The 19,690-nt window shown below is 47.3% G+C and overlaps 17 non-coding genes and 2 pseudogenes across 17 annotated transcripts; all 19 read right to left on the bottom strand.

The window, feature by feature from the left end:
* Positions 1-565: 565 nt before the first annotated feature.
* On the bottom strand, positions 566-730 carry LOC148073043 (U1 spliceosomal RNA). Its single transcript, XR_015712390.1, has one exon. It is a non-coding gene; the product is annotated as a U1 spliceosomal RNA (small nuclear RNA).
* Positions 731-1,187: 457 nt separating this feature from the next.
* On the bottom strand, positions 1,188-1,378 carry LOC148073042 (U2 spliceosomal RNA). Its single transcript, XR_015712742.1, has one exon. It is a non-coding gene; the product is annotated as a U2 spliceosomal RNA (small nuclear RNA).
* Positions 1,379-2,079: 701 nt separating this feature from the next.
* LOC148073041 (U1 spliceosomal RNA) lies at positions 2,080-2,244 on the bottom strand. Its single transcript, XR_015712389.1, has one exon. It is a non-coding gene; the product is annotated as a U1 spliceosomal RNA (small nuclear RNA).
* A 333-nt stretch (positions 2,245-2,577) lies between these two features.
* Positions 2,578-2,768, bottom strand: LOC148073040 (U2 spliceosomal RNA). The gene has a single exon (XR_015712741.1). It is a non-coding gene; the product is annotated as a U2 spliceosomal RNA (small nuclear RNA).
* Positions 2,769-3,486: 718 nt separating this feature from the next.
* On the bottom strand, positions 3,487-3,651 carry LOC148073039 (U1 spliceosomal RNA). The gene has a single exon (XR_015712388.1). It is a non-coding gene; the product is annotated as a U1 spliceosomal RNA (small nuclear RNA).
* A 469-nt stretch (positions 3,652-4,120) lies between these two features.
* Positions 4,121-4,311, bottom strand: LOC148073038 (U2 spliceosomal RNA). The gene has a single exon (XR_015712740.1). It is a non-coding gene; the product is annotated as a U2 spliceosomal RNA (small nuclear RNA).
* Positions 4,312-5,012: 701 nt separating this feature from the next.
* Positions 5,013-5,177, bottom strand: LOC148073037 (U1 spliceosomal RNA). The gene has a single exon (XR_015712387.1). It is a non-coding gene; the product is annotated as a U1 spliceosomal RNA (small nuclear RNA).
* A 469-nt stretch (positions 5,178-5,646) lies between these two features.
* Positions 5,647-5,837, bottom strand: LOC148073036 (U2 spliceosomal RNA). Its single transcript, XR_015712739.1, has one exon. It is a non-coding gene; the product is annotated as a U2 spliceosomal RNA (small nuclear RNA).
* Positions 5,838-6,538: 701 nt separating this feature from the next.
* LOC148073035 (U1 spliceosomal RNA) lies at positions 6,539-6,703 on the bottom strand. The gene has a single exon (XR_015712385.1). It is a non-coding gene; the product is annotated as a U1 spliceosomal RNA (small nuclear RNA).
* A 469-nt stretch (positions 6,704-7,172) lies between these two features.
* LOC148073034 (U2 spliceosomal RNA) lies at positions 7,173-7,363 on the bottom strand. The gene has a single exon (XR_015712738.1). It is a non-coding gene; the product is annotated as a U2 spliceosomal RNA (small nuclear RNA).
* A 701-nt stretch (positions 7,364-8,064) lies between these two features.
* On the bottom strand, positions 8,065-8,229 carry LOC148073033 (U1 spliceosomal RNA). The gene has a single exon (XR_015712384.1). It is a non-coding gene; the product is annotated as a U1 spliceosomal RNA (small nuclear RNA).
* A 618-nt stretch (positions 8,230-8,847) lies between these two features.
* On the bottom strand, positions 8,848-9,012 carry LOC148073032 (U1 spliceosomal RNA). The gene has a single exon (XR_015712383.1). It is a non-coding gene; the product is annotated as a U1 spliceosomal RNA (small nuclear RNA).
* A 469-nt stretch (positions 9,013-9,481) lies between these two features.
* LOC148073031 (U2 spliceosomal RNA) lies at positions 9,482-9,672 on the bottom strand. The gene has a single exon (XR_015712737.1). It is a non-coding gene; the product is annotated as a U2 spliceosomal RNA (small nuclear RNA).
* A 701-nt stretch (positions 9,673-10,373) lies between these two features.
* Positions 10,374-10,538, bottom strand: LOC148073030 (U1 spliceosomal RNA). The gene has a single exon (XR_015712535.1). It is a non-coding gene; the product is annotated as a U1 spliceosomal RNA (small nuclear RNA).
* A 686-nt stretch (positions 10,539-11,224) lies between these two features.
* On the bottom strand, positions 11,225-11,389 carry LOC148073029 (U1 spliceosomal RNA). The gene has a single exon (XR_015712382.1). It is a non-coding gene; the product is annotated as a U1 spliceosomal RNA (small nuclear RNA).
* A 469-nt stretch (positions 11,390-11,858) lies between these two features.
* On the bottom strand, positions 11,859-12,031 carry LOC148073028 (U2 spliceosomal RNA; annotated as a pseudogene).
* Positions 12,032-17,299: 5,268 nt separating this feature from the next.
* Positions 17,300-17,471, bottom strand: LOC148073027 (U2 spliceosomal RNA; annotated as a pseudogene).
* Positions 17,472-18,163: 692 nt separating this feature from the next.
* Positions 18,164-18,328, bottom strand: LOC148073026 (U1 spliceosomal RNA). The gene has a single exon (XR_015712534.1). It is a non-coding gene; the product is annotated as a U1 spliceosomal RNA (small nuclear RNA).
* A 618-nt stretch (positions 18,329-18,946) lies between these two features.
* Positions 18,947-19,111, bottom strand: LOC148073025 (U1 spliceosomal RNA). The gene has a single exon (XR_015712381.1). It is a non-coding gene; the product is annotated as a U1 spliceosomal RNA (small nuclear RNA).
* Positions 19,112-19,690: the final 579 nt, after the last annotated feature.

Genomic DNA, 19,690 nt, shown 5'->3' with positions numbered 1-19,690 from the left:
AAGAAAGGAACCTGACAAAGTAAGGAGCCACACAGAGTAAGTAACCAGACAGAGTAAGGAACAACAAAGAGTAAGGAACCAGACAGAGTAAGGAGCAACACAGAGTAAGGAGCAACACAGGGTAAGGAACAACACAGAGTAAGGAGCCACACAGAGTAAGGAGCCACACAGAGTAAGGGACAAGACAGAGTAAGGAGCAACACAGAGTAAGGAGCCACACAGGGTAAGGAACAACACAGAGTAAGGAGCCAAACAGGTTAAGGAACCAGACAGGGTAAGGAGCCATACAGAGAAAGGAACCAGGCAGGGTAAGGAACCAGATTTCCTTCTCCTCACTGGAATGCTCCACATCAATTGGGAAAGGCCTGGGCCAACAGTTTGAGATCAGTCCAGTGCTAAGAAGGTCGACAAAGGTCATTCACTGAGAGCGCGATTTTAACTTGATCCCAGAAGGTGATTCCAACCTACCCGGCAACTTGTTAAACCCTACAGACAAGGACAAGCCTCGGCTGAGTGTTCCACACGAGCTTGCATCAAACTAAAGCATTCTTTAACAAGTGATGAACGGGGGAGAGCGCGAACGCAGTCCCCCACTACCAGAAATTATGCAGTCGAGATTCCCACATTTGGGGAATTCGCAAAGGTCAGCATGACCTAGAGTGCAATGGCCGGGCCTCGCCTTGGGTGAACCACCTTCCTGATCATGGTGTCTCCCCTGCCAGGTAAGTATGAATTGTAGAGCTCATAGACTTGATGGCCTGGAAATAATCCCTTGTTCTTACTCATGGTGGGGAATAATGAGCCACACAGGGTAAGGAACAAGGCAGAGTAAGGAGCCACACAGAGTAAGAACCCAGACCTAGTAAGGAGAGCAACACTATGAAAGGAACCAGACAGATTAAGGAACCATATAGGGTAAGGAACAAGGCAGAGTAAGGAGCCACACTATGAAAGGAACCAGACAGAGTAAGGAACCATATAGGGTAAGGAACAAGGCAGAGTAAGGAGCAACACTATGAAAGGAACCAGACAGAGTAAGGAACCATACAGGGTAAGGAGCCATACAGAGAAGGGAACCAGGAAGGGTAAGGAACGAAATACCCCCATCCTTCTCCTCACTTGAACACTCCACATCAATTGGGAAAGGCCTTGGCCAACCGCTTGAGGGGTTTGTACACTTAATTTTAGGTTTTTGCACTGTTCCCAGAGATAATGCAATACCGGGTCAATGCGCAGAGAGGGTGGAGCAAGCCCCTGGCCCTTCTCCCATGTCCAAAAATCAATTTAATATATGGTCTCCATATAGGAGACGTATCAGATATTAAACTGATAAGAACAGATACTACACTTGATCTTAGCCAAAAGGCCGAGAAGCGATGGCAACCATGTGCATGACCTTTTAGAGGGGCTCGAAAGGTCAACGAGAGCCACTTACGGGGCCACAAAGGGTAAAGAACCAGAAAAGGTAGGGAGCCACATAGGGTAAGGAACCACACAGGGTAAGGAACCACACAGGGTAAGGAGCCACACAAAGAAAGGAACCTGACAAAGTAAGGAGCCACACAGAGTAAGTAACCAGACAGAGTAAGGAACAACACAGAGTAAGGAACCAGACAGAGTAAGGAGCAACACAGAGTAAGGAGCAACACAGGGTAAGGAACAACACAGAGTAAGGAGCCACACAGAGTAAGGAGCCACACAGAGTAAGGGACAAGACAGAGTAAGGAGCAACACAGAGTAAGGAGCCACACAGGGTAAGGAACAACACAGAGTAAGGAGCCAAACAGGGTAAGGAGCCATACAGAGAAAGGAACCAGGCAGGGTAAGGAACCAGATCTCCTTCTCCTCACTGGAATGCTCCACATCAATTGGGAAAGGCCTGGGCCAACAGTTTGAGATCAGTCCAGTGCTAAGAAGGTCGACAAAGGTCATTCACTGAGAGCGCGATTTTAACTTGATCCCAGAAGGTGATTCCAACCTACCCGGCAACTTGTTAAACCCTACAGACAAGGACAAGCCTCGGCTGAGTGTTCCACACGAGCTTGCATCAAACTAAAGCATTCTTTAACAAGTGATGAACGGGGGAGAGCGCGAACGCAGTCCCCCACTACCAGAAATTATGCAGTCGAGATTCCCACATTTGGGGAATTCGCAAAGGTCAGCATGACCTAGAGTGCAATGGCCGGGCCTCGCCTTGGGTGAACCACCTTCCTGATCATGGTGTCTCCCCTGCCAGGTAAGTATGAATTGTAGAGCTCATAGACTTGATGGCCTGGAAATAATCCCTTGTTCTTACTCATGGTGGGGAGTAATGAGCCACACAGGGTAAGGAACAAGGCAGAGTAAGGAGCCACACAGAGTAAGAACCCAGACCTAGTAAGGAGAGCAACACTATGAAAGGAACCAGACAGAGTAAGGAACCATACAGGGTAAGGAGCCATACAGAGAAGGGAACCAGGAAGGGTAAGGAACGAAATACCCCCATCCTTCTCCTCACTTGAACACTCCACATCAATTGGGAAAGGCCTTGGCCAACCGCTTGAGGGGTTTGTACACTTAATTTCCATACAACTTTTAGGTTTTTGCACTGTTCCCAGAGATAATGCAATACCGGGTCAATGCGCAGAGAGGGTGGAGCAAGCCCCTGGCCCTTCTCCCATGTCCAAAAATCAATTTAATATATGGTCTCCATATAGGAGACGTATCAGATATTAAACTGATAAGAACAGATACTACACTTGATCTTAGCCAAAAGGCCGAGAAGCGATGGCAACCATGTGCATGACCTTTTAGAGGGGCTCGAAAGGTCAACGAGAGCCACTTACGGGGCCACAAAGGGTAAAGAACCAGAAAAGGTAGGGAGCCACATAGGGTAAGGAACCACACAGGGTAAGGAACCACACAGGGTAAGGAGCCACACAAAGAAAGGAACCTGACAAAGTAAGGAGCCACACAGAGTAAGTAACCAGACAGAGTAAGGAACAACACAGAGTAAGGAACCAGACAGAGTAAGGAGCAACATAGAGTAAGGAGCAACACAGGGTAAGGAACAACACAGAGTAAGGAGCCACACAGAGTAAGGAGCCACACAGAGTAAGGGACAAGACAGAGTAAGGAGCAACACAGAGTAAGGAGCCACACAGGGTAAGGAACAAAACAAAGTAAGGAGCCAAACAGGTTAAGGAACCAGACAGGGTAAGGAGCCATACAGAGAAAGGAACCAGGCAGGGTAAGGAACCAGATTTCCTTCTCCTCACTGGAATGCTCCACATCAATTGGGAAAGGCCTGGGCCAACAGTTTGAGATCAGTCCAGTGCTAAGAAGGTCGACAAAGGTCATTCACTGAGAGCGCGATTTTAACTTGATCCCAGAAGGTGATTCCAACCTACCCGGCAACTTGTTAAACCCTACAGACAAGGACAAGCCTCGGCTGAGTGTTCCACACGAGCTTGCATCAAACTAAAGCATTCTTTAACAAGTGATGAACGGGGGAGAGCGCGAACGCAGTCCCCCACTACCAGAAATTATGCAGTCGAGATTCCCACATTTGGGGAATTCGCAAAGGTCAGCATGACCTAGAGTGCAATGGCCGGGCCTCGCCTTGGGTGAACCACCTTCCTGATCATGGTGTCTCCCCTGCCAGGTAAGTATGAATTGTAGAGCTCATAGACTTGATGGCCTGGAAATAATCCCTTGTTCTTACTCATGGTGGGGAGTAATGAGCCACACAGGGTAAGGAACAAGGCAGAGTAAGGAGCCACACAGAGTAAGAACCCAGACCTAGTAAGGAGAGCAACACTATGAAAGGAACCAGACAGATTAAGGAACCATATAGGGTAAGGAACAAGGCAGAGTAAGGAGCCACACTATGAAAGGAACCAGACAGAGTAAGGAACCATATAGGGTAAGGAACAAGGCAGAGTAAGGAGCAACACTATGAAAGGAACCAGACAGAGTAAGGAACCATACAGGGTAAGGAGCCATACAGAGAAGGGAACCAGGAAGGGTAAGGAACGAAATACCCCCATCCTTCTCCTCACTTGAACACTCCACATCAATTGGGAAAGGCCTTGGCCAACCGCTTGAGGGGTTTGTACACTTAATTTCCATACAACTTTTAGGTTTTTGCACTGTTCCCAGAGATAATGCAATACCGGGTCAATGCGCAGAGAGGGTGGAGCAAGCCCCTGGCCCTTCTCCCATGTCCAAAAATCAATTTAATATATGGTCTCCATATAGGAGACGTATCAGATATTAAACTGATAAGAACAGATACTACACTTGATCTTAGCCAAAAGGCCGAGAAGCGATAGCAACCATGTGCATGACCTTTTAGAGGGGCTCGAAAGGTCAACGAGAGCCACTTACGGGGCCACAAAGGGTAAAGAACCAGAAAAGGTAGGGAGCCACATAGGGTAAGGAACCACACAGGGTAAGGAACCACACAGGGTAAGGAGCCACACAAAGAAAGGAACCTGACAAAGTAAGGAGCCACACAGAGTAAGTAACCAGACAGAGTAAGGAACAACACAGAGTAAGGAACCAGACAGAGTAAGGAGCAACACAGAGTAAGGAGCAACACAGGGTAAGGAACAACACAGAGTAAGGAGCCACACAGAGTAAGGAGCCACACAGAGTAAGGGACAAGACAGAGTAAGGAGCAACACAGAGTAAGGAGCCACACAGGGTAAGGAACAACACAGAGTAAGGAGCCAAACAGGGTAAGGAGCCATACAGAGAAAGGAACCAGGCAGGGTAAGGAACCAGATCTCCTTCTCCTCACTGGAATGCTCCACATCAATTGGGAAAGGCCTGGGCCAACAGTTTGAGATCAGTCCAGTGCTAAGAAGGTCGACAAAGGTCATTCACTGAGAGCGCGATTTTAACTTGATCCCAGAAGGTGATTCCAACCTACCCGGCAACTTGTTAAACCCTAAAGACAAGGACAAGCCTCGGCTGAGTGTTCCACACGAGCTTGCATCAAACTAAAGCATTCTTTAACAAGTGATGAACGGGGGAGAGCGCGAACGCAGTCCCCCACTACCAGAAATTATGCAGTCGAGATTCCCACATTTGGGGAATTCGCAAAGGTCAGCATGACCTAGAGTGCAATGGCCGGGCCTCGCCTTGGGTGAACCACCTTCCTGATCATGGTGTCTCCCCTGCCAGGTAAGTATGAATTGTAGAGCTCATAGACTTGATGGCCTGGAAATAATCCCTTGTTCTTACTCATGGTGGGGAGTAATGAGCCACACAGGGTAAGGAACAAGGCAGAGTAAGGAGCCACACAGAGTAAGAACCCAGACCTAGTAAGGAGAGCAACACTATGAAAGGAACCAGACAGATTAAGGAACCATATAGGGTAAGGAACAAGGCAGAGTAAGGAGCCACACTATGAAAGGAACCAGACAGAGTAAGGAACCATATAGGGTAAGGAACAAGGCAGAGTAAGGAGCAACACTATGAAAGGAACCAGACAGAGTAAGGAACCATACAGGGTAAGGAGCCATACAGAGAAGGGAACCAGGAAGGGTAAGGAACGAAATACCCCCATCCTTCTCCTCACTTGAACACTCCACATCAATTGGGAAAGGCCTTGGCCAACCGCTTGAGGGGTTTGTACACTTAATTTCCATACAACTTTTAGGTTTTTGCACTGTTCCCAGAGATAATGCAATACCGGGTCAATGCGCAGAGAGGGTGGAGCAAGCCCCTGGCCCTTCTCCCATGTCCAAAAATCAATTTAATATATGGTCTCCATATAGGAGACGTATCAGATATTAAACTGATAAGAACAGATACTACACTTGATCTTAGCCAAAAGGCCGAGAAGCGATGGCAACCATGTGCATGACCTTTTAGAGGGGCTCGAAAGGTCAACGAGAGCCACTTACGGGGCCACAAAGGGTAAAGAACCAGAAAAGGTAGGGAGCCACATAGGGTAAGGAACCACACAGGGTAAGGAACCACACAGGGTAAGGAGCCACACAAAGAAAGGAACCTGACAAAGTAAGGAGCCACACAGAGTAAGTAACCAGACAGAGTAAGGAACAACACAGAGTAAGGAACCAGACAGAGTAAGGAGCAACACAGAGTAAGGAGCAACACAGGGTAAGGAACAACACAGAGTAAGGAGCCACACAGAGTAAGGAGCCACACAGAGTAAGGGACAAGACAGAGTAAGGAGCAACACAGAGTAAGGAGCCACACAGGGTAAGGAACAACACAGAGTAAGGAGCCAAACAGGGTAAGGAGCCATACAGAGAAAGGAACCAGGCAGGGTAAGGAACCAGATCTCCTTCTCCTCACTGGAATGCTCCACATCAATTGGGAAAGGCCTGGGCCAACAGTTTGAGATCAGTCCAGTGCTAAGAAGGTCGACAAAGGTCATTCACTGAGAGCGCGATTTTAACTTGATCCCAGAAGGTGATTCCAACCTACCCGGCAACTTGTTAAACCCTACAGACAAGGACAAGCCTCGGCTGAGTGTTCCACACGAGCTTGCATCAAACTAAAGCATTCTTTAACAAGTGATGAACGGGGGAGAGCGCGAACGCAGTCCCCCACTACCAGAAATTATGCAGTCGAGATTCCCACATTTGGGGAATTCGCAAAGGTCAGCATGACCTAGAGTGCAATGGCCGGGCCTCGCCTTGGGTGAACCACCTTCCTGATCATGGTGTCTCCCCTGCCAGGTAAGTATGAATTGTAGAGCTCATAGACTTGATGGCCTGGAAATAATCCCTTGTTCTTACTCATGGTGGGGAGTAATGAGCCACACAGGGTAAGGAACAAGGCAGAGTAAGGAGCCACACAGAGTAAGAACCCAGACCTAGTAAGGAGAGCAACACTATGAAAGGAACCAGACAGATTAAGGAACCATATAGGGTAAGGAACAAGGCAGAGTAAGGAGCCACACTATGAAAGGAACCAGACAGAGTAAGGAACCATATAGGGTAAGGAACAAGGCAGAGTAAGGAGCAACACTATGAAAGGAACCAGACAGAGTAAGGAACCATACAGGGTAAGGAGCCATACAGAGAAGGGAACCAGGAAGGGTAAGGAACGAAATACCCCCATCCTTCTCCTCACTTGAACACTCCACATCAATTGGGAAAGGCCTTGGCCAACCGCTTGAGGGGTTTGTACACTTAATTTCCATACAACTTTTAGGTTTTTGCACTGTTCCCAGAGATAATGCAATACCGGGTCAATGCGCAGAGAGGGTGGAGCAAGCCCCTGGCCCTTCTCCCATGTCCAAAAATCAATTTAATATATGGTCTCCATATAGGAGACGTATCAGATATTAAACTGATAAGAACAGATACTACACTTGATCTTAGCCAAAAGGCCGAGAAGCGATGGCAACCATGTGCATGACCTTTTAGAGGGGCTCGAAAGGTCAACGAGAGCCACTTACGGGGCCACAAAGGGTAAAGAACCAGAAAAGGTAGGGAGCCACATAGGGTAAGGAACCACACAGGGTAAGGAACCACACAGGGTAAGGAGCCACACAAAGAAAGGAACCTGACAAAGTAAGGAGCCACACAGAGTAAGTAACCAGACAGAGTAAGGAACAACACAGAGTAAGGAACCAGACAGAGTAAGGAGCAACACAGAGTAAGGAGCAACACAGGGTAAGGAACAACACAGAGTAAGGAGCCACACAGAGTAAGGAGCCACACAGAGTAAGGGACAAGACAGAGTAAGGAGCAACACAGAGTAAGGAGCCACACAGGGTAAGGAACAACACAGAGTAAGGAGCCAAACAGGGTAAGGAGCCATACAGAGAAAGGAACCAGGCAGGGTAAGGAACCAGATCTCCTTCTCCTCACTGGAATGCTCCACATCAATTGGGAAAGGCCTGGGCCAACAGTTTGAGATCAGTCCAGTGCTAAGAAGGTCGACAAAGGTCATTCACTGAGAGCGCGATTTTAACTTGATCCCAGAAGGTGATTCCAACCTACCCGGCAACTTGTTAAACCCTACAGACAAGGACAAGCCTCGGCTGAGTGTTCCACACGAGCTTGCATCAAACTAAAGCATTCTTTAACAAGTGATGAACGGGGGAGAGCGCGAACGCAGTCCCCCACTACCAGAAATTATGCAGTCGAGATTCCCACATTTGGGGAATTCGCAAAGGTCAGCATGACCTAGAGTGCAATGGCCGGGCCTCGCCTTGGGTGAACCACCTTCCTGATCATGGTGTCTCCCCTGCCAGGTAAGTATGAATTGTAGAGCTCATAGACTTGATGGCCTGGAAATAATCCCTTGTTCTTACTCATGGTGGGGAGTAATGAGCCACACAGGGTAAGGAACAAGGCAGAGTAAGGAGCCACACAGAGTAAGAACCCAGACCTAGTAAGGAGAGCAACACTATGAAAGGAACCAGACAGATTAAGGAACCATATAGGGTAAGGAACAAGGCAGAGTAAGGAGCCACACTATGAAAGGAACCAGACAGAGTAAGGAACCATATAGGGTAAGGAACAAGGCAGAGTAAGGAGCAACACTATGAAAGGAACCAGACAGAGTAAGGAACCATACAGGGTAAGGAGCCATACAGAGAAGGGAACCAGGAAGGGTAAGGAACGAAATACCCCCATCCTTCTCCTCACTTGAACACTCCACATCAATTGGGAAAGGCCTGGGCCAACAGTTTGAGATCAGTCCAGTGCTAAGAAGGTCGACAAAGGTCATTCACTGAGAGCGCGATTTTAACTTGATCCCAGAAGGTGATTCCAACCTACCCGGCAACTTGTTAAACCCTACAGACAAGGACAAGCCTCGGCTGAGTGTTCCACACGAGCTTGCATCAAACTAAAGCATTCTTTAACAAGTGATGAACGGGGGAGAGCGCGAACGCAGTCCCCCACTACCAGAAATTATGCAGTCGAGATTCCCACATTTGGGGAATTCGCAAAGGTCAGCATGACCTAGAGTGCAATGGCCGGGCCTCGCCTTGGGTGAACCACCTTCCTGATCATGGTGTCTCCCCTGCCAGGTAAGTATGAATTGTAGAGCTCATAGACTTGATGGCCTGGAAATAATCCCTTGTTCTTACTCATGGTGGGGAGTAATGAGCCACACAGGGTAAGGAACAAGGCAGAGTAAGGAGCCACACAGAGTAAGAACCCAGACCTAGTAAGGAGAGCAACACTATGAAAGGAACCAGACAGATTAAGGAACCATATAGGGTAAGGAACAAGGCAGAGTAAGGAGCCACACTATGAAAGGAACCAGACAGAGTAAGGAACCATATAGGGTAAGGAACAAGGCAGAGTAAGGAGCAACACTATGAAAGGAACCAGACAGAGTAAGGAACCATACAGGGTAAGGAGCCATACAGAGAAGGGAACCAGGAAGGGTAAGGAACGAAATACCCCCATCCTTCTCCTCACTTGAACACTCCACATCAATTGGGAAAGGCCTTGGCCAACCGCTTGAGGGGTTTGTACACTTAATTTCCATACAACTTTTAGGTTTTTGCACTGTTCCCAGAGATAATGCAATACCGGGTCAATGCGCAGAGAGGGTGGAGCAAGCCCCTGGCCCTTCTCCCATGTCCAAAAATCAATTTAATATATGGTCTCCATATAGGAGACGTATCAGATATTAAACTGATAAGAACAGATACTACACTTGATCTTAGCCAAAAGGCCGAGAAGCGATGGCAACCATGTGCATGACCTTTTAGAGGGGCTCGAAAGGTCAACGAGAGCCACTTACGGGGCCACAAAGGGTAAAGAACCAGAAAAGGTAGGGAGCCACATAGGGTAAGGAACCACACAGGGTAAGGAACCACACAGGGTAAGGAGCCACACAAAGAAAGGAACCTGACAAAGTAAGGAGCCACACAGAGTAAGTAACCAGACAGAGTAAGGAACAACACAGAGTAAGGAACCAGACAGAGTAAGGAGCAACACAGAGTAAGGAGCAACACAGGGTAAGGAACAACACAGAGTAAGGAGCCACACAGAGTAAGGAGCCACACAGAGTAAGGGACAAGACAGAGTAAGGAGCAACACAGAGTAAGGAGCCACACAGGGTAAGGAACAACACAGAGTAAGGAGCCAAACAGGGTAAGGAGCCATACAGAGAAAGGAACCAGGCAGGGTAAGGAACCAGATCTCCTTCTCCTCACTGGAATGCTCCACATCAATTGGGAAAGGCCTGGGCCAACAGTTTGAGATCAGTCCAGTGCTAAGAAGGTCGACAAAGGTCATTCACTGAGAGCGTGATTTTAACTTGATCCCAGAAGGTGATTCCAACCTACCCGGCAACTTGTTAAACCCTACAGACAAGGACAAGCCTCGGCTGAGTGTTCCACACGAGCTTGCATCAAACTAAAGCATTCTTTAACAAGTGATGAACGGGGGAGAGCGCGAACGCAGTCCCCCACTACCAGAAATTATGCAGTCGAGATTCCCCCATTTGGGGAATTCGCAAAGGTCAGCATGACCTAGAGTGCAATGGCCGGGCCTCGCCTTGGGTGAACCACCTTCCTGATCATGGTGTCTCCCCTGCCAGGTAAGTATGAATTGTAGAGCTCATAGACTTGATGGCCTGGAAATAATCCCTTGTTCTTACTCATGGTGGGGAGTAATGAGCCACACAGGGTAAGGAACAAGGCAGAGTAAGGAGCCACACAGAGTAAGAACCCAGACCTAGTAAGGAGAGCAACACTATGAAAGGAACCAGACAGATTAAGGAACCATATAGGGTAAGGAACAAGGCAGAGTAAGGAGCAACACTATGAAAGGAACCAGACAGATTAAGGAACCATATAGGGTAAGGAACAAGGCAGAGTAAGGAGCCACACTATGAAAGGAACCAGACAGAGTAAGGAACCATATAGGGTAAGGAACAAGGCAGAGTAAGGAGCAACACTATGAAAGGAACCAGACAGAGTAAGGAACCATACAGGGTAAGGAGCCATACAGAGAAGGGAACCAGGAAGGGTAAGGAACGAAATACCCCCATCCTTCTCCTCACTTGAACACTCCACATCAATTGGGAAAGGCCTGGGCCAACAGTTTGAGATCAGTCCAGTGCTAAGAAGGTCGACAAAGGTCATTCACTGAGAGCGCGATTTTAACTTGATCCCAGAAGGTGATTCCAACCTACCCGGCAACTTGTTAAACCCTACAGACAAGGACAAGCCTCGGCTGAGTGTTCCACACGAGCTTGCATCAAACTAAAGCATTCTTTAACAAGTGATGAACGGGGGAGAGCGCGAACGCAGTCCCCCACTACCAGAAATTATGCAGTCGAGATTCCCACATTTGGGGAATTCGCAAAGGTCAGCATGACCTAGAGTGCAATGGCCGGGCCTCGCCTTGGGTGAACCACCTTCCTGATCATGGTGTCTCCCCTGCCAGGTAAGTATGAATTGTAGAGCTCATAGACTTGATGGCCTGGAAATAATCCCTTGTTCTTACTCATGGTGGGGAGTAATGAGCCACACAGGGTAAGGAACAAGGCAGAGTAAGGAGCCACACAGAGTAAGAACCCAGACCTAGTAAGGAGAGCAACACTATGAAAGGAACCAGACAGATTAAGGAACCATATAGGGTAAGGAACAAGGCAGAGTAAGGAGCCACACTATGAAAGGAACCAGACAGAGTAAGGAACCATATAGGGTAAGGAACAAGGCAGAGTAAGGAGCAACACTATGAAAGGAACCAGACAGAGTAAGGAACCATACAGGGTAAGGAGCCATACAGAGAAGGGAACCAGGAAGGGTAAGGAACGAAATACCCCCATCCTTCTCCTCACTTGAACACTCCACATCAATTGGGAAAGGCCTTGGCCAACCGCTTGAGGGGTTTGTACACTTAATTTCCATACAACTTTTAGGTTTTTGCACTGTTCCCAGAGATAATGCAATACCGGGTCAATGCGCAGAGAGGGTGGAGCAAGCCCCTGGCCCTTCTCCCATGTCCAAAAATCAATTTAATATATGGTCTCCATATAGGAGACGTATCAGATATTAAACTGATAAGAACAGATTTTTTGATTTTCAAGAATTTTTTATTGGCAGTTCAGTGTCTTTTCACATTTTTAAAGGGATTTAAAAATGAAAAACATACAGTTAAAAGGGATACTAAAACAAGGTATAAAAACAATTTCCTTTCTCTTCTCTCTTGGCTGTTGTGCAGGAGCGGGGCGAGTCCAAGATATGTTCCCCACCGCTTCCCCCTCCAACGGAAAACTGGTCCGTCCCCAGGTGAACAGAGCCTTCCTCCCCATTGCTCCTACCCACCAGCCACACCCGGAGAGCCATGGTCCGCCTCTGCCTTGAGCTTCACCGTGTGGCTCCGGTTCCTTCGTCCGGTGAAGCAGAGACGACGCTTCTTTGCGACTGTGTCCGGGGCCCGCCGCTTTCACTCATGGTGTTGATGGTTAGAGAGGCCCTGCGGAGCACAGCCACGGGGGGAGTCTGCCTCTGCTTCCTCACCAACAGGTTTCTGGAGGACCACAGGCTTTCTTTTATCGCGGCTAGGGTGAGCCAGTAACCTGCCAACACCTTTGCAGGGATCTTTCTCTGGCTCACCCCATACAGCACCATCTGGGCTGTCAGGTCTCCACCTGTTGGCAAGTTCGGGAATTTCAAGGAACCGGCCAGTGCCCACAGCTCGACAGCAGAACTGCACTCCCAGAAGACATGCCTCACTGACTCAGAGGCGCCACACCCTGGCCGTGGGCAGGTTGAATGCGCTGCCATTCCTCGGGAGTGCATGACGGACCTGACCGGGAGGATCTCGTGGGCCACCATCCAGGACAGATCCCGTAGTCCGTTGGTGAGGGCAGGGTGGTTCACATTCTTCCAAACTGTGCTGGGCTCACCTTGGGTAAGCCCACGCACTGGACTCACTGGTTCCCGCTCCTGCACAAGAGACACAAGAGAGTTCAATCTACTTAAAACATGTACATCTCCCTCAAGATTAAAACCCTTTAAAAATTTCTCGATAAAACCATAGGAGGGTGGCATGTTAAAAGACACTGGCACTCGGAGGTCCCACTTCACCAGTCCCAACCGTCGGAGATAGTACCCCATCCAGAAACGTGTCATAGCTACGGTTTTTGGATTTCTGGATGGGGCGGTTACTATTTTTAGGTGGAGGGATGTGTAATGTCCTCCGAGTACCAGTCTGAGGTCTGGAAACCCTTTCCCTCCCTTTTCTCTTTCCTTTTTCATGGTCGCTCTCTTTAACCTTTCGGTTTTTGAGCGCCATAAAAAATAAAAGAGCTTCCTTTCAACAGTTAAAAGCACCCTCCTAGGCGGGGTAAAAACTGAACATACCAATAAAAAAAGAGGTACTATAACTGTCTTTATGATTAAAATCTTCCCTTCAAAAGTCAGTCGTCTTAGTCCCCAGTATCCCAGTCTTTGACTAACTTTACCTAACACCTGGTTCCAATTTGTCGCCCCCTCCCCGTGTTTGTCAAATTTTACCCCAAGTATTTTTAGTTCAGTCTGGGTCACTGTCAGAGGTAGTCCGGTCTTTTCAACGTCAGTCCAAGGTCCATAGAAGTGGGCATGGGTCTTGTCTCTGTTGAGCTTGGACCCAGAGGCCAGTCCAAACCAGTCAGTCAGGTCTAAAGTTCTGTGGAGAGAGAGGAGGTCAGAACAGAGAATACTAAAATCGTCCATATATAAAAAACATTTTGCTTCCCTCCCTCCACTACCCGGAATTGGCACCCCCCTGATCCATTGGTCCCTTCTCAAGACCTGTGCCAGAGGTTCAATGCAAGCCACATACAAGAGGGCAGATAACGGACATCCCTGTCGGACACCGCAGCGGATATTTACTGCTTTTGTCAGATGCCCGTTAACAACAAATCTGCTTGTTATATCCCGGTATAGCAGGCCCACCCAATCCAAGTATTTCTGTGGAAAACCCATCTTTTGCAGTACCTTGAAGAGGTACTGGTGCGAGATCCGATCAAAGGCTTTTTCAAAATCTAAATTTAATACTAAAAGTCGGATGTTTCTGTCTCTCGCCAGACAGATGGTGTCTCGGATCAGTATGAGGTTGTCTGTGATCTTCCTCCCAGGGACGGCACAGGCTTGATCCGGGTGGATCAGCCCATCTAAAAAAGGAGACATACGTGATGCTAAAATCTTACTAAAAAGTTTACAATCAACATTTAAAAGTGTAATTGGTCTCCAGTTCCGGATGTCCGTCTTGTCTTTGTCTTTGTGTAAAAGTGTAACTATTCCTACTCTAAAACTGTCGGGAAGTGTCGTCATTGTCTCAAAGCCGTTAAAAACAGCAAGCAAGTCAGGGGTTAAAATGTCCCAGAAAGTCCAATAAAATTCCACAGGGAGTCCATCCTCTCCTGGGCTTTTGTGGTTTTTAAAAGTTTTTATACATTTTGTCATTTCCATTTCTGTAATTGTTTGTGTTAAGGTTTCACTGTCATTGATTGTTTTTGACAGCATTTTTAAAAGTTCATTTAAAACATTTTCTTCGACCTGCTTTCTGTTATATATATTTGTAAAAAAAGTTTCAATGACTTCTTTTAGTCCCTCATTTGTATTTTCAATATTTTCTCCATTTTTTAAATTAAAAATCCCTCCCCCTCTGTTTAGAATCTTCCTAAAAAAATAACGTGTACACTTTTCCCCTTCTTCTATTTCTCTTTCTTTACTCCTTATTATTGCCCCTTTACTTTTCTTTTCGCTTATTGCAGTCATTTCCTGTTTTACATTTAAAATCTCCTCGTTAAAATCGATACCATTTTGGTTTAATAAAAAGTATCTTTGTAGTCTTTTCTGCAGTCCCATCATGCGTCTGTCGTCCCTATCTTTTGTCTTTTTACCTGCCTTCATAAAGAAAGTCTGTGTCCTCCCTTTCACCATTTCCCACCACGGTGCTCGTGTCTTGTACATGTCTTGAAGGGTCTGCCAGTCTTTGTACTGCTCCCGGTATTCCCTAACTAACTCCCTATCTTCTAAAAGGGAGCAGTTAAGTTTCCACAGACCTCTTCCTACAGTCACACCTTGCGTGATTGAAAGTGTGCAGGAGAGAAGGACGTGATCAGAAAAGAAAACAGGTGTTAATGTTGCATCTGTCGGGGGGCAGTCTCTTGAAAAAAGGTAGTCAATGCGAGAGGCTCTGGTACCATCACTACTGAACCAAGTGAAGCCCTCCTCTCTTGGATGCAGTGTTTTAAAACAGTCGCATAGTTTAAAATCTTTTCGGATTTCCTGTAATAAAACCGACGTTTTGTCCATTTTAAAATCGCACCCTGCTCCTTTGCGGTCACTCCTACTTAAAATACAATTAAAATCCCCTCCAACAACTAATGGTCTCCTACCTAGCATGTGGGACTGCAGGTCTTCTAAAAGGTCATACCTGTCGTTTTTGTCATTAAAACCATATACATTTAAAATGTTAATGTTGGTTCCCATAAAAGTCAAGTTTGCTAAAATTGCCCGTCCGTCTTTCACCACTGTGCTACCCTTCAGTGAGATATTTTTGTTTTTAATTAGGATGGCCACCCCGTCATTTTTGTTTTGGTTCGAGCCGCTCCATATAGAGGGCTGTGGCCATAGCTTTTCCCACTCTCTGTAGTTTTTTAAAAAGGGTAGCCCACACTCCTGAAGTAAAAACACATCTGCTTTAAAATCCTTTAAGAACGTTAAAACAGTTTGGGCTCTAACTCTCGACTTCACACTTCTAACATTGATAGTCGAGAAGGTGATAGACATGAGTAAGGTTAAAAGCAACAGGTAAAACATTTTTAAAAGACTACAGAGAGGGGACTGTAAAAATCATTTGATATCTTGTGAAAGTAGCTCCCATCTACACTCATGGTTTTTGAGTGGAGCCTTCGAGCTGACTTTCCCCTTCGAGCTCTCGGTGTCGGGCTTGGCAGCATGGCTTTTCTTACCAGTTTTGCGAGCTTTTGGGGTTGACTGTAAGGCGACATCAAGGAAAGAGACCTCGTTGGGGGGGTTTGGAGGGAATTCTCTGGAGCCCTCACTGGAGTCGCTCTCTGTAAAAGCTCCAGGTCTTCCCCTCTTCTCCACCATCTCTGGGGGATCCAGAGATATATCGGACGCCGGTCTCTTGGAGAGCTGTGGATTTGGGAGGGGGACATACAGTGTTTGATCTTCCTCCTCCAGTTTGCCATCAGACTCCCCCACTTCCTCCATTTTGTCCTCCACATTATCTGTGGACTCTGTGGAGGCGGAGACTGAGGTGGAGGAGGAAGATGTCCCCTCCCCTTCTCCCTCCCCCTGTGGGCCCTCTCCACCACTAGGAGGATTTGGAGGGAGATTTGAAAGTTTCCCGCCAATTTTTTGATTTGGCGGGAAACTTTCCCTCTCTTTCTCTCCATTTTCCTTTTCCGCCATTCTTGTCACTTTCAACTTGTTGGCAAAAGATCGTGGACAGTCTCTGAAGAGATGGTTCAAGTCACCACAAAGATTGCACTTTCTGCCATTGGAACACTGTTCATAAGTATGTCCAATTTCTCTGCACTTGCCACAGAATACTTTTTCACAAGCCTCTACCAGGTGTCCATGCTCCCCACATCTCCGGCAGAGCTTGGGCTGACCCTGGTAGTGGATGTAGCCCCTGTTTTCTCCCAGGACCATCATTGGTGGGAGATGTTTTAGGCCCTGGAAGCCCTGAGGGTCCGGCCATTGCTGGATAGGGACCCTCCATGAGCAGTTCCAGATGCCATCCTCATCTCTCACCTTGGTAGCCTGGCCTTTGACAGTACAATATCTCCCCAGCCATATGCATACATCCTCTGCATTTACAGTTTCATTGAACATTCGGACAATCACCGTTTTCAAGGAGTTGTCCGTCAGTTTCTCCACTGCAAATGCAGAAAACTGGGGTTTGGCATTCTCAAAACGAATCCAAAAATCTTTAAGCTGAACAGCAGACCTAAAACTGACATCGAATCCTTTGTTAAAGGGTAACGAAAGGATACAGTTCAAGTCATTTGGAGTAAACTCCAAAATTTGCTGAATCAGCTTTCTAGAAAAATCTAGTCTTGACATGTTTAAAAGTTTACCATTAACTTCATTAAAATTAAAACGCACAGTGTGGTGCCTCCGCATGCCAGCATGGGAGGCTGACATGGTGGAGACACCACAAAACTATGATAAAAATGAACAATAAAATCTATAAAAAATCACTAAAAAGGTAAAACTTAAGAGGTACTTACCTGTTACCAGGAACCAGTATACTGGTCCAAGGTAGTAAAGTGCGTGTGCCGTGTATCCCCTGTGAAAAATGGAAACAGTTACAAGAAATGCTCTGTTTTTTCACTGGAGAGATGAAATATCCTCCAGAGTAGTGAACACTCAAGCCACTGATCAGCAAGAGTGTGATCTACCCAACGGAGGTGATCGCAGTCTTAACCAAAGGCCGAGAAGCCTTTGGTGTAGTATCTGATAAGAACAGATACTACACTTGATCTTAGCCAAAAGGCCGAGAAGCGATGGCAACCATGTGCATGACCTTTTAGAGGGGCTCGAAAGGTCAACGAGAGCCACTTACGGGGGTAAAGAACCAGAAAAGGTAGGGAGCCACATAGGGTAAGGAACCACACAGGGTAAGGAACCACACAGGGTAAGGAGCCACACAAAGAAAGGAACCTGACAAAGTAAGGAGCCACACAGAGTAAGTAACCAGACAGAGTAAGGAACAACACAGAGTAAGGAACCAGACAGAGTAAGGAGCAACACAGAGTAAGGAGCAACACAGGGTAAGGAACAACACAGAGTAAGGAGCCACACAGAGTAAGGAGCCACACAGAGTAAGGGACAAGACAGAGTAAGGAGCAACACAGAGTAAGGAGCCACACAGGGTAAGGAACAACACAGAGTAAGGAGCCAAACAGGGTAAGGAGCCATACAGAGAAAGGAACCAGGCAGGGTAAGGAACCAGATCTCCTTCTCCTCACTGGAATGCTCCACATCAATTGGGAAAGGCCTGGGCCAACAGTTTGAGATCAGTCCAGTGCTAAGAAGGTCGACAAAGGTCATTCACTGAGAGCGCGATTTTAACTTGATCCCAGAAGGTGATTCCAACCTACCCGGCAACTTGTTAAACCCTACAGACAAGGACAAGCCTCGGCTGAGTGTTCCACACGAGCTTGCATCAAACTAAAGCATTCTTTAACAAGTGATGAACGGGGGAGAGCGCGAACGCAGTCCCCCACTACCAGAAATTATGCAGTCGAGATTCCCCCATTTGGGGAATTCGCAAAGGTCAGCATGACCTAGAGTGCAATGGCCGGGCCTCGCCTTGGGTGAACCACCTTCCTGATCATGGTGTCTCCCCTGCCAGGTAAGTATGAATTGTAGAGCTCATAGACTTGATGGCCTGGAAATAATCCCTTGTTCTTACTCATGGTGGGGAGTAATGAGCCACACAGGGTAAGGAACAAGGCAGAGTAAGGAGCCACACAGAGTAAGAACCCAGACCTAGTAAGGAGAGCAACACTATGAAAGGAACCAGACAGATTAAGGAACCATATAGGGTAAGGAACAAGGCAGAGTAAGGAGCCACACTATGAAAGGAACCAGACAGAGTAAGGAACCATATAGGGTAAGGAACAAGGCAGAGTAAGGAGCAACACTATGAAAGGAACCAGACAGAGTAAGGAACCATACAGGGTAAGGAGCCATACAGAGAAGGGAACCAGGAAGGGTAAGGAACGAAATACCCCCATCCTTCTCCTCACTTGAACACTCCACATCAATTGGGAAAGGCCTGGGCCAACAGTTTGAGATCAGTCCAGTGCTAAGAAGGTCGACAAAGGTCATTCACTGAGAGCGCGATTTTAACTTGATCCCAGAAGGTGATTCCAACCTACCCGGCAACTTGTTAAACCCTACAGACAAGGACAAGCCTCGGCTGAGTGTTCCACACGAGCTTGCATCAAACTAAAGCATTCTTTAACAAGTGATGAACGGGGGAGAGCGCGAACGCAGTCCCCCACTACCAGAAATTATGCAGTCGAGATTCCCACATTTGGGGAATTCGCAAAGGTCAGCATGACCTAGAGTGCAATGGCCGGGCCTCGCCTTGGGTGAACCACCTTCCTGATCATGGTGTCTCCCCTGCCAGGTAAGTATGAATTGTAGAGCTCATAGACTTGATGGCCTGGAAATAATCCCTTGTTCTTACTCATGGTGGGGAATAATGAGCCACACAGGGTAAGGAACAAGGCAGAGTAAGGAGCCACACAGAGTAAGAACCCAGACCTAGTAAGGAGAGCAACACTATGAAAGGAACCAGACAGATTAAGGAACCATATAGGGTAAGGAACAAGGCAGAGTAAGGAGCCACACTATGAAAGGAACCAGACAGAGTAAGGAACCATATAGGGTAAGGAACAAGGCAGAGTAAGGAGCAACACTATGAAAGGAACCAGACAGAGTAAGGAACCATACAGGGTAAGGAGCCATACAGAGAAGGGAACCAGGAAGGGTAAGGAACGAAATACCCCCATCCTTCTCCTCACTTGAACACTCCACATCAATTGGGAAAGGCCTGGGCCAACAGTTTGAGATCAGTCCAGTGCTAAGAAGGTCGACAAAGGTCATTCACTGAGAGCGCGATTTTAACTTGATCCCAGAAGGTGATTCCAACCTACCCGGCAACTTGTTAAACCCTACAGACAAGGACAAGCCTCGGCTGAGTGTTCCACACGA

This window comes from Callionymus lyra, chromosome 8, assembly GCF_982586985.1.
Source record: "Callionymus lyra chromosome 8, fCalLyr1.hap1.1, whole genome shotgun sequence".
Classification (NCBI taxonomy): Eukaryota; Metazoa; Chordata; class Actinopteri; order Syngnathiformes; family Callionymidae; genus Callionymus; species Callionymus lyra.
Note: the sequence above shows the minus strand (reverse complement) of the source record. Positions and strands in the feature narration are given on the sequence as shown.